Source organism: Hipposideros armiger, unplaced genomic scaffold (genome assembly GCF_001890085.2).
Source record: "Hipposideros armiger isolate ML-2016 unplaced genomic scaffold, ASM189008v1 scaffold_314, whole genome shotgun sequence".
Classification (NCBI taxonomy): Eukaryota; Metazoa; Chordata; class Mammalia; order Chiroptera; family Hipposideridae; genus Hipposideros; species Hipposideros armiger.
The window spans coordinates 428,713-441,046 of NW_017731664.1; the positions used below are offsets into that span (position 1 = coordinate 428,713).

The window sequence follows — 12,334 nt, forward strand, 5'->3', positions numbered from 1 at the left end:
TGAGATGTTTTTTTCACCTTTATTTTCCTTCTCTTCTCCCTCACCTTCTGGATGTTGTCCTCTTTTCTTTACTCTTTCTATTCTACTAAGGTAAGGAAGCAGGAATAGTAAAATGTCACAAGGGGATGAAAGAAAAGAATGGGGAGGGTGAGAGGAGAGATGAGAACACTAAGCTGCTGCCTCCACCAGACGAGTGTGAGACGCCAGCGTGCAAGACAGCCGCATGTTGTCAGGTTCCACCATTGTGTCAGGATGACCCATTCATTCCCTTCTGTACTGGTTTTAATGTTCTACTTTAGCTTTCAGGGAGTCAATCGTGAACAGAGAAAGGTACATGATCCACTACCCATTTCTTGCTAGGGTTTTTAAGGTAACCTTGAAAAGCAGAAGGCCAGTTGGGAAAAATAGTCGAGTGCCTTACCCCCTAGCAGTCTAAATGCTTAATCAGGCAATGGTTATCGAGTCAATTTCTTGATTTGTATACTTTCCAATCACGTATTTCCCTACAATGAAGCATAAGTACATGTCTGTTTTTAAGGCCTCTGTAACTTGCCTTACATTCATTTAAATAGAACTATTTTAACTTTTATTACTATATGATAACTTTGGAGGGAAAGTTTCCTTAAAATCACTCATATCATCTTCATTTTTATATGATTCTTCAGTTTCCAAAGGGTCTCCACATCTTTCATACTAGGTGACCTTCCAAATGGCCCCACAAATTAGACAGAGCTAATGCTACATTATATTAGAAACCATAATAGGTGCCCTCCAAGAATAAGGCCCCTATAGTCATAGTCACTAAATGGTACAGCTACAAGCACTTAGAGATCATGTAGTCCACACCCTTCATTTGATATTTGGAGGAATGAGAGCAGAAACTGACATGTTCAAAGTCACACATCTACCAAGTAGCGGAGCTGGGACTAGATGCTACATCTCCTGAATTCCCTTGTTCCCCATCCACTGATCTCTCAATTATTCTTTCATATATTCACTGACTGGCTGTCCTAATCCAATAGCACTCCAGAACAGATGCTGAAGGAACAAAGAAAAACATGATGTGGAAGGCACCAGGGAATAGCGAGAACAATAAGCAGTCAGCTTCCCAGCGTAACTCCACACTGTCAGGCCACCGGCACTTGGCATGCTGAGGCCACACAGAATCTAGAAATGGAGCAGATAAGGGTGGGGAGAACCAACTCTGTGGGGATGCGAATGCGGTCTACATCAAGGCCGTCCTTTCCACTTCTAACCCACGCCCCCTCATCTCACTTTATTCTTACACCCTCCTAGTGGGTGTCGCTCTCTTCTCAATGCACTTTTCCCTTGCTCTTTTTCCCTTGAGCCTATCCATTCTGTCCCATTATTTCTCCCTACCTGCTGAACTGCATAGAAGGATTATTCAACAGAAAAGCTATATAATTTTTTAGTAGGGTATTTAGTTCCCTTTTATCAAGCTCTAAAAATGAGAGAATCTGTCCCTATTATAAATGGCACTGTATGTTCTGGTTGTGTGAGTATAAACATGTCAAACCATAAGCTGGTCAGGGCAGGATAACCTTAATGCCCATTTTCAAGGAAATAGCACAGTGTCGCATGGGAGAACTACGTGGTTTCTGATGTACTGCTAAAGCTCTTGGACTTGAATTCACCCTACCTTCCAATCTCTTAACTTGGAACGTATCTTACTTTATCCCTTTCAACAAATGTTAAAGTACGCCTGATCAAACAGAAAAGGATACTTTAACTCCTCATCTTCTGTTTGGTTTATATCTTGAGAAACCTAATGTTCAAAGCAAAGAAAAATTTCACTTATATAGTTTTCCACTCAATTACTTCATTCTCCTTTAAAACTTAAAATTACTTAATTCTCCCACTGAAAAGGTCCTACTTTGATTTTGTTTCCATGAGACAAGCACATGGCATAATAAAATACGTTGGAAAGACTTCACAGTGTGCTGCTGAAATAATAACAATTGCTGAATCTGTACTATAGTACATATTAGAAAACCACAATAGATACTAAAAGGAAACAGCATCATTTGGGGATGGAAAAAATGCAATGGATAAAAGCCATGCAATTTAAATTACAGTCATGTGACAAGAGCTCCATCCCCTATAGCAGTAAACTTGCCGTGAATAAGTGGCAGTCGTCATGATTGCTGATGGAAGAGAGTGTCTATGTATGTGAATTAATTTAGCAACTATTTATTGAGTGCCTGCTACGTAACAGGCACAGGCATACATACAGTGGTGTAGTATGTTCAACTGCAGTCCTGTGGAACAGCTTGCTTCATAGACGTTTCGCTACATGACCATAACACAGCTGGCGTTTACGTGAGCAACGCAAGAGCCCATAATGATAATGACAAATCTCATAAACAAGTCACGTTTTAGAGATTTAAAAAAAAATAGGAAGGCAGCTAAACTCATAAGGCCTTATAACTCTTAACTTTATGGATACTAGTCTATTTGTAGAAAACCTGCTGGGCTAAGCAAAACCCGAGAGAAACACAAATTAAAAACTACATTTTTGACTGTTTATACCCGTGTACATGTTACATGTAAAACTTCAACCATAAGCTCCATGAGTATGGTGACTGTGCTCATTTTTGCTCACCACTGTATGTAGACCCAATACCTAGCATTCAGTAGCTGGTAAGTAAATTTTTAATGAGTGAAAGAAAGAATATAGGAAGATAGTCTCAGATTTAATAAACATTTATTGGCAATATAATAAACATTAAATGGTCCTACTGGTTATACTTTATTGAACAGTCAGTGTTCCCCTATACTCTAAATATCCTTTTATTCATCAACTTAAAAACTGTGCAGTGTGTTTTCCCCTGATTAATATCTATTGGGTTGTCGGAAACGTCATGACGTATTTTTTCTGTTTTTTGTTGCAAAAACGTGTCATGACTTTTCTGACAACCCAATATTAAATGCTGTTCATTTTGAAGGTGTAACTGATCGTTGTGGTCTTTAGATTACTGGGCATTCACATTACAGCACAATTTGGCAACATTTTTCTATCTAAAATTCATCGACTGCTATAAATAGATAATAATCTACTTCCATGATAGTTATAGAGTTGCTTTGATCTCACAGCCCCCTCCCCACCCCCAGAAAACACAGATGCTTTGCATCCTGAGGGAGTGCAATGGCCTCTTATGTTTGTGGGGTGATTATTACTACTATTTTGTTGTAGTGTAAAAAAAATTGGGACCCATATTACTAGTCTATTTTTATGCCTTTCACACCTTCTTATAAAGGAACATCTTATGAACGGGATGAATCACAAGTCAGCAAGGGCAGGCATAGAAAAAAGAAGTGCAAGATAACAGCCTCTCTTCTCTAAAAGAACACGGGCCTAAAGGAAATATGACATCAGTTCACAAATAAAAAAAACCCCTCTGTCCACTCTTCCAATTTCTGTGGGATTTCAGGTGAGTAAGCACCCAAGGGGGAAAGAGAACTTGTTGAAAATCAAACCTCTGAAACAAGGAGAATGAACTAGTCGGAGAAGGGCTGACCCTGCAAAGATGAGTGGACCTCTAGTATACTTCTGGTGGGGCTGTCAGAATGTCTGTCAATGAAGAAGATCTTACAACATACAAGGTTACGTATAAGTATGCATCAGCACACATTCTCTCAATCACATTAGACTTTAAAAGTCCCAGGTCTGGTGTGTCTTTTACAAGGAATAACGCTGGTTTAGAATGTTGCTCAGAGCCTGCTTCACAAATCTGAGACCAGACTATAGCACCTCATTTTCCTTTGCTACTGCCATATCCTCTCCCTCCCCCATGTAACTAAGTTACTTCTTAAACTTTGGTAAACAACATTAAGGAAACTGAGGGAATATTTTCTGTGGACTTAACTTTACTGGAAATAATTATCAGAGATGGAAAACAAACTCTAATAAAACGTCATTAATTTGGGCTCCACAATTAAAAATGTGGGCTAATTTAAACAGACCTAGGCGGACTGGAAAAAAGGGTCTGTTCCACTACGAAAATCAACTTTGTAATTAAGGTTGTAAGAGAGGTACGGGATTTGCTGAAAGAGAAACTATTGTCGGGACTTGAGAATTAACCATCTACATACACTGTCACATCACAATTACAAATCTTTGTGTATATGACAAAGCAGGCCTCTGGAAGACTTGTACTTGACCACACTCCCTTATCCCATTTTGAACTAACTGTGTCACTAAAACAAGCAAAATCATTTTAAAATAAATATTTCATTCATTCTTTATTGATCATAATGAACTTCCTGCAATTATTTTGACTTCAGGAGCTTTCACTTCCACTTTGGTGTTGCTGGCTACTCGCCTACAGTCAATTGTGTTCATACTCAAGACCTCCAACTACAAGTCTAACAGTAGGTCACTAATAACTGAATCAGAAACACAGCCCAAGCCTCCTGAACTCAATCGCTTACTTACTGTCTGAGCTAAAGCAGTTACAAGATCTTCAAACCTTGGCTTACATCTAGTTGTAAAATATGAAGAGGAGGGGGAGAAAGCTTATATCCCTGAGGTTATAGACCTACATACCAGAACAAACAAAATAAAAGGCAAAACAACAGTATCCTTGGGAAACCTATATGTTAAGTACTAAACAGTCAATCATTCTGAAATTATCAAATGAAAAAGGAGCATCAGTGTCCAAAGGAAGCATTTGTGCAGGTTGGTACTCCTCACACCCATTCCTTCTGCAAGCATGGCTGACTGCCTCAGAGGCCCAGTTACCTTGTTACACGGAAAGGTCCACTCTAATTATACTGAAGGCTCCTGGGTTCATACATGTTTCCCTTAAGCATAAGACACACCGAACTAGCACATCATGGATGGGTACTCTACCAATTTTGCTTGGTTTGAGGTGATAAGACTCCTTTTCATATACAGAATTGTAAATGAGAGCAATAAGATAAAAAAATGGCTCCAAGATTTTGAGTTTCTATAGAAACCTTGAAAATACCAGAACCAGCAAATGCATTTGCTTGAGAAAATGTGTCACTGAAATTGATAGGTATCCCACAAGAATGCAGAATAAAATTATCAAAGTTCAATGTTCCAACAAAAGTGAAATGCTAGCCAGTAAATTTTGTAGGGGGAAAAAAAATCTTCAGAATGGTTTTGGGCAAGAAAGTCTGTACTCTCTTTGACAACGTAAGTCTCTATCTACTAGGTTGATCATCTCTGTATCATCAGTGTTAATTGAGAGAAGCAAGAGGGCCCACAGTCCAAAAATCATTGACAACTGGATACCATAAGCTTGTGACTCTTTTTAAATGAGAAATTTACTTTGCAAATTATGCCTGGCTGACGCAACTATAGGGTTGTCGGAAAAGTCATGACGTATTTTTTCTATGTTTTTCGTTGCAAAAATGCATCATGACTTTTCCGACAACCCCAATATTTAAGGCAGTCAGCAAACACAGGACACAAAGCAACTGCTGGGCAAAGTGAGGCAGTTCAGAGTTATTCTGGTTTGGGTTTTTTTTTTCTATGGAAAATCGTAAAAGGCATAATCCACACTTGGAGAAAAGTAAGTGTTGACTACTAATTTTCTAAATAAATATTAAGAAATAAATGGAGTCATAATACAAATTGAATACTTGTCTAAAGTGTTTTCACTACTTAATGCTAGACTATTACAATACATTCATATTAAAATAAGGGTTTACAGTCTTTTATTTCAAAATGATTCTTTTGACAATGTGTACAACAGCAGCCACCCTGTCATTTTCACAAAATTTCAGGGCTTCTCTTCCTTTCAGAAGAGATGACACACCTGTACCTAAGGAACCACCTAACTCACCTTGTGGTACTAGCTGTTCATTTTCACTGCACTATATGAAAACTGCTCAAAATTCCATGACCCCAGCTGATACCTGGAAATGTTAATTTTCTTTGTTAGTGGAAATTACTGAAACTAGGGCCTGGATTCCTTGACTCCAGGAAACTGAGCCCACAGGCAGCTTTCAGAGTCTAAGCTAGTCAAGGAAGCCAAAGTGTCATGGGGCACTCCTACACACACTTCAGGGGACCCCTTGGCTAGAATTACACCAGCCTGAGAGTTTCAGAGTTAGGACATCACTCAGCTACAATATAAAAACAACTCTTGTAAATTGGAATCATATTCACAAAACATCTGGGAGGTTCCCCAAAGGACAAAATATTACCCCAAAGTATTGCTAAATAGATGGAAGAGAAGATGCTGACTTTTATAATACAAAATTCAGTCAGTTTCCATTGTCCTAGATAAATCAACAGATGTGCTGTTTACCTTTAAGGAAGCCTGGAATCTATCTTAATTCAGTCTTGAAACCCAGAGATTCTTAGGTAATAAGTACAGATATTTAAATTCCATAACAACCGCCCAGTGTTTATAAACATTTATTTCTTTATAGATGTCTCATCCACAATGTATATTTGGTTAGAAAGAGGAATTTTGAGGGTTCAGCTGTACATTAACAAATGTTACAACATCAATGTTTCTTCAAGCAAGTGGCAGCCTATAAAAATTATTATCTAAGCTTTGCTTTGTGGCATGGGCTAAAAGAAAATAATGATATCAAGAGTCTTGTTCCTCTAATTTCTTTTTTATATAAAATAGTACATTAAATAATAATACTAATATAATAATACATCAGATAGTATACTCCACTCTCACTACCATATCCTGAAAGGAAACAATTCTTAATTAAAAAAAAAACTCCAATGTTCAAATTCAGAAAAAAGATACACGAAGATTGAAGTCAAAATTACTTTGACATTAACAATAACTCTTTTACAAGCAATGTATCAAATGTGTACCTCTTCCTGTGCTGCTTATCATTTCTAATAGTGTCATCTCCCCATCATGTGAGGGACCTTTGAAGCCATCTTGAAGTCTTCCGTTTACCTTGCTCTCCACATACAGTCTCATCCTGTTCTATTACTACCATATCTCTGTTATATAGCTCTTTATATCCTTCCTGCTACTAATCTAACTCAAGCCTGTAGCATCTCTCACTAGGGAGATTTAAAATCAGCCTCCTAACTGGTTTCTCATCTCTATCCTTTCCATTCCATCCTATATACAAGCAGCCAGAGTCATCCCTCATGACCTCTTTATTCTGCTTAAAATCTTTCAATAGCAATTCAATGCCTTAAAAAAAAAATCCTGTCCCAGTCTATCATTTGAGCTCCCACTGTCCTCACTAGAGCTCAAGTCATACACAGGGTTACGTACAGTTCTCCCCCAAACAACATACAATGTTCTGTTTCCTTGCATTTGGCTCAGGAAGTTTACCTAATGCATACCTTCTCCGCGGCCTCACTTTTGAATGTTGAAACTGAGTCTTAAATGTCCACAGAGGTTCAGCTGAAACATCACTTCTTCTGTAAAACCTTTCCCAGTCTATGGAACCAAAGCTAATTTCTCTCACTTCCAGTAGTGCTGTTTATACATCGAATGCAGCACTTATTCCATTCTTCTTTATAGTTCTTTTGTGTATATGTTGATCTCTCTTATAAAACTACAAGCTCACTGAGGCTAGATATTATGTGTTCATCTTTGTAGCTCCACAGTACCTAGTGCAGTAACTTGCTCAGAGTTAAGGGCTCAATAAATGTGGAACTGAGCTAAACAGCCCTTATTTCAGCCTGATATAATTAAGAAGCAAGACTGTCAGGATTTATAATAAATTCTATCTTTAACGACAGCTGTGTTTTTATAATTGCTGCTTATTTAGAGAAAATACTGAATGCATCTTTCAATCAAGCTTTGAAGCTATAGTGAGTATTCTAAGTTTGAATTACCTTATTAAGAAAATAAGTAGAACAGCAAGAACACTGAAATCTGTAGTAAAATAATGCCAATGAAGAAAGACCTTGTACTGTAGATTCAGCTGTACAAATTCAACCAAGAAACCATAAAGGCAGTCTTTTTTAATTTTCACCCAGAATATAAAAAGGGCAATATTAAGCACATTAATGAAAACTAGCTAGGAGACACTGGATAGAGCCTTGGTTCTCAACCAGTAACTCCTCCTTGCTGCAGCTGGATTGGGGTCTTCTCCCATGGAAGGGCTGAGTAGATTTGATCCCACTTAATTTCCAAGTCTGACAAAATCACAACTTGGAAGTGGTCTGACTACTGGCAATTGTTAAGCACAGTAAATCCCTTCTCCTTCTATAACCCCCTCAAATGTCCTGCTTTTTTATACCAGATGTTTTGTTGAAATTAACACATTCCTATCAAATGCGTACCAAAAGGACTTCTTTTCTTTCCACTGCAACTGAGCTTTATTATATTGAGCATTCTATTTAATCCCCAACCCGTTTATGCATCATGCGGACAATTGCTGCATAGTATTTCTTGCAGAGGGAATGACCAGGAAAGTTAGGCTCAGAATAGGGTGGGATCTATTCTGGAGAGAATAGTCCACAGTTGCTAATGGGAGACAAGAGCCTCTAGAGGCCACATCTCTCAAAAGGACTGTTTTCAACTTGCTAAATATAATGATCAACATGTTGTCACAATCCCTAGCTCGCATCTTTCTTGGGAAAAGGGAGGGAGGTTCCGTTTTGTTTGTTTAATTCAAGTTTTATTTCTATGTCAACACGGCATCTCTATGTGGTTTCATCTGTTAACAGCATCAAGCACAATTAACTAGATATTAATAAGTGGCACAGTATGAGGACATGACCTGGGATTGCTCACCTGAAACTGTGGCCACCCCCTGACCCCTGGGGCTTGGCCATAACAGAAAGATCATTTCTGATAAACCAACACCCACTCACCCAACGTTTGAAGACTAGGAACTACAGGTAAAACAAACTTCACAGAAATGGCCATCTCCCTCCTATAAGGATTTAAAAAAATACATACATGGATGCTAGTGCCACTGTGAAAAAAAACGTCTTTCACGCAACAATTCTGTAAGCTGTAACTGTGTGCTACAGGCAGTATATAGGACATTAAATATCACCCTCAGTTCTTTTCTTCAGGCTATTCTGTTTCTTATTCATCTCATTTGTAGAATTAATATATATTGCTTTTTCCATGGGAGCACATTTTAAACTTTTATTTCAATTGTTTCACTTTATAATAGCAAAACTTAACAGCTACACCTAGAATATCGAAATATGTTGTCCATCTAAAGCCTCCCTTAAGAATTAAGTGCTCCCATCCTTTACTAAATCCCAACTGATACAGTTATAAAGCAAATAATGAGTAAAAAATTCCTCTATCTAAAATTATAAATAGAAAACAAAATACAGCTATGGCTCACTTTAGGTTATGTCCAGGTTCCTAAAAACGAAAGTAAATTGCTTTGGCAAAGTACTTTTATTTTCCTATGATTTACACTTCCAGAGATGCTTTAATCTTCATTTCTCACTTCCCTTGCACAGGCTGTGGCTCCTAATACTTTCTTTAATTGCCTTACCTACCTAGTAAACAGATACTTCAACATACTAAGGGAAACTCACTCTTGAATTCAAACATTTATTTTTATCTATGCCTAATCCCCCACAGGTACTCAAGGGATACAAAGATGTGAAAAATTTAGCCCAGGTCCTCAAGAGACTACCAACTTAAGCAGGAAAGACAGTCATGTAAGAAATGGAGTACACTGTAAGGCAAGATAAGGCAAGTGCTGTTAAAAGGTACAGGCATGTGTGATAAGCACATAAAGGAAGCAGCAGAAACTCAGGGGTTATGGGGAAATCCCTGGGTGAATCCTTTGGGAAACAGAAGAAATTTGTAATGTGAAACTGTATAGCCACGAGCATTTACTGATTTATTTGCTTTGAAAGTTTCCAATTTTCTTTCTGGAAGGTTTCCTTAGTCGTGAACTTAACATGGGATATACCTTAGGCAAGAGACAGAACAACAGCAATCAACTGTGACATTCTGCTCTTTGGCAGAATTTCTACTCTCACAGGTACCATCACCCTCTCCTCCCACTTCTTTGGCCTATAACATAAGTCTACAAATGACATTAAGTGCATTGTTTAGCCTCACTGACATCCCAAAGATTAAATATGTTACTAATTGCTGCGCTACCATCTCCAGCCATTTGCTGGTTTCTTTTCTACTGCATTGCTAATTGGCCAGGTTGTCATGATGAATCTCTGGTATGTGGGACTTGAATATGTGAAATGACAACTTCTTGCACTGGCAAAATTCTTTGAAATCCTATTAAGGAGCATGTGACATGGACAATGTACCAACCAACATTGTTATTAATTTTATCATTCACAGGCAGTATATGAATAAAAAATTTCAAAGGTGTTTTCCTATCCAATTTTAAAATATGTATCCCTGTAACAGACTTCCAAAGACATATTATTTGTTTCAGATAAAGAAGTTTTAAAATGGATCAGGGGCAAAACCAGAAGCTATTTACAGTGCCTTTGGTTCCAAAGTTTTCATTCTGTTTGCCACAAAATTTAAAAAAAAGTAGTACAGCCATAAAAGACTGATATACAATGAAAAATACATTAAAAAATCTTCCATGTTTTTCAAATACGTACTCAGATCCCCAAATCCCAGATGCAGTAAGAAAGAGACACAATCTGGACCATTTTATTATTTTTTGAAAGCCATATGATTATAGGAAACTTAAGTATGGTAAAAGACATTGTCCATGTCCAAATATACACAATTCCTTCCTGAAATTTCTTTTTTATTTCAATGAGAAAAATGTCAGTCATGTATATATTTGCATTCCATTTATATAAATGTTTCTTGTTTTATGATAAATTGCACCCAAGGGACTTCAAATTGTAAAACATATAAACTAAGGCAATAAATTTGGTCTAAATTACCTGGAAATTTGAAACATGTCTCCTTAATTATAATTTCTAAGGCTTGAACTAACTTCTTACCCCTGAAATGATGTCTCCCTTTTGACCAGTTGTAGAGAAGAGCAGGGCTTCTGTCTAGAGTCCCTTTTCAGTGAAGCCTTCCTGAAGCCACCCAAAAGTCACACGATAGTCCCTCCTTCTCTGTGGGGAGGTACATTCCAAGATGCCCAGTGGATGCCTGAAACCAGGAATAGTACTGATTCCTATATATACTTGTTTTTTCTGATACATACCTTTTCCCTTAAAGGAAGCACTTTACGGCATCTCTTTGGCACATCTGGAACTGCCATCATCATTACTCTTGCATTTTGGGGCCATTGTTAAGTGAAATAAGGGTTACCTGAACACAAGCACTGCAATACTACAACTGGCCATTTGATAACCTAGACAGCTACTAAATTACTAATGGGTGGGGAGAGTATAGAGTGTGGACATGCTGGACAAAGGGATGGTTCCTGTCTCAGGTGGGATGGGGCGGGACTGCACGAGATTTCATCAGGCTACTCAGAACGGCATGCGATTTAAAACTCATGAATTGTTTATTTCTGGAATGTTCCATTTAATATTTTCAGACTGTGGTTGACTGCAGGTAATGGAAACCGCAGAAAAGAAACCGCGGATAAAGGCAGTAGTAGATTTCAGAAAGTTATGCCTAGCTAGAAACCTGAAGGCTGAGCTAGTATTCTATGTAAACTAGATGGTGTTAAATGCAAATGCTGCACAGAAAAAGGAAAAAAAAATCAAAGCCTGGGGAGTGTGTGTCCCTGAGAAAATGATCGATTCTAATGGGACCACTGGAGTTCAGGACATCAGATGAGACTGAGGGGATAGTTGTGAGGAAAAAAGGCACATGAGGGAGTCAGTGTGCTGCAGGGTTCTAAAAGGAAAGGGAACCCAGGAGAAGTTGAGTAAGACTGGAATTAACAGAGGGGGGTGTTAAGGGAGATTTTGGCATACTGGGTTAAGAAAGTGAGTACCCAAATGAAAAGTTATTCAATGGTTGTTTGTTTGTTTCCTTGTTTGTTTGTTTTTCGTTGTTTTTCCTGTGAGTTACGACCAAGATATACCAATTGAGTTAGTAGGACATACAGCTATAAGCAGCTTTCAAGGCAGAAGAGGGAGTGGTGCTACTGCAGGAGAGCAGTACACACATTGGTTGGGAACACAGACTTTGGAATCAGCCAGAATCAGGTTCAAGTTCTGGTGCTGTCATGTATTAGCTATTATTCAGCAAGGTACTTAACCTCTTTAAGCTCTGGTTTTCCCTATTTGTAATAGAAGTGCAAAACCTTCAACTTCACATAGTTGTTGAAAAGATTAAATGAGGTCACATATAAAATACTTGGATAGGTCTAGCACACACACAGAATAGTAATTTTTGTTGTGATTAGGGACTAGAACTAGTAGTTCATTGGAGGCATGTTTGAGGAAGAGGGAAGCCTAAGATAACAATAAATTATT

At 38.0% G+C, this 12,334-nt stretch overlaps 2 protein-coding genes across 6 annotated transcripts in view; one reads left to right on the forward strand and one right to left on the reverse strand.

Moving 5' to 3' along the window:
• TMEM164 (transmembrane protein 164) overlaps positions 1 to 12,334 on the forward strand; it is a 378,792-nt gene that overhangs the window by 252,482 nt on the left and 113,976 nt on the right. Inside the window, exon 8 of one of the 2 annotated variants that reach the window (XM_019660214.1) lies at positions 3,279 to 4,143. The exons of the other annotated variant lie outside the window; for it this stretch is intronic. The gene's annotated coding sequence lies outside the window, so the exon portion shown is untranslated. Of the gene's footprint in view, positions 1 to 3,278; positions 4,144 to 12,334 lie in introns of those variants that run through there. 2 annotated transcript variants of the gene reach the window in all.
• AMMECR1 (AMMECR nuclear protein 1) overlaps positions 1 to 12,334 on the reverse strand; it is a 113,054-nt gene that overhangs the window by 30,256 nt on the left and 70,464 nt on the right. The gene's annotated exons all lie outside the window — the stretch shown is intronic.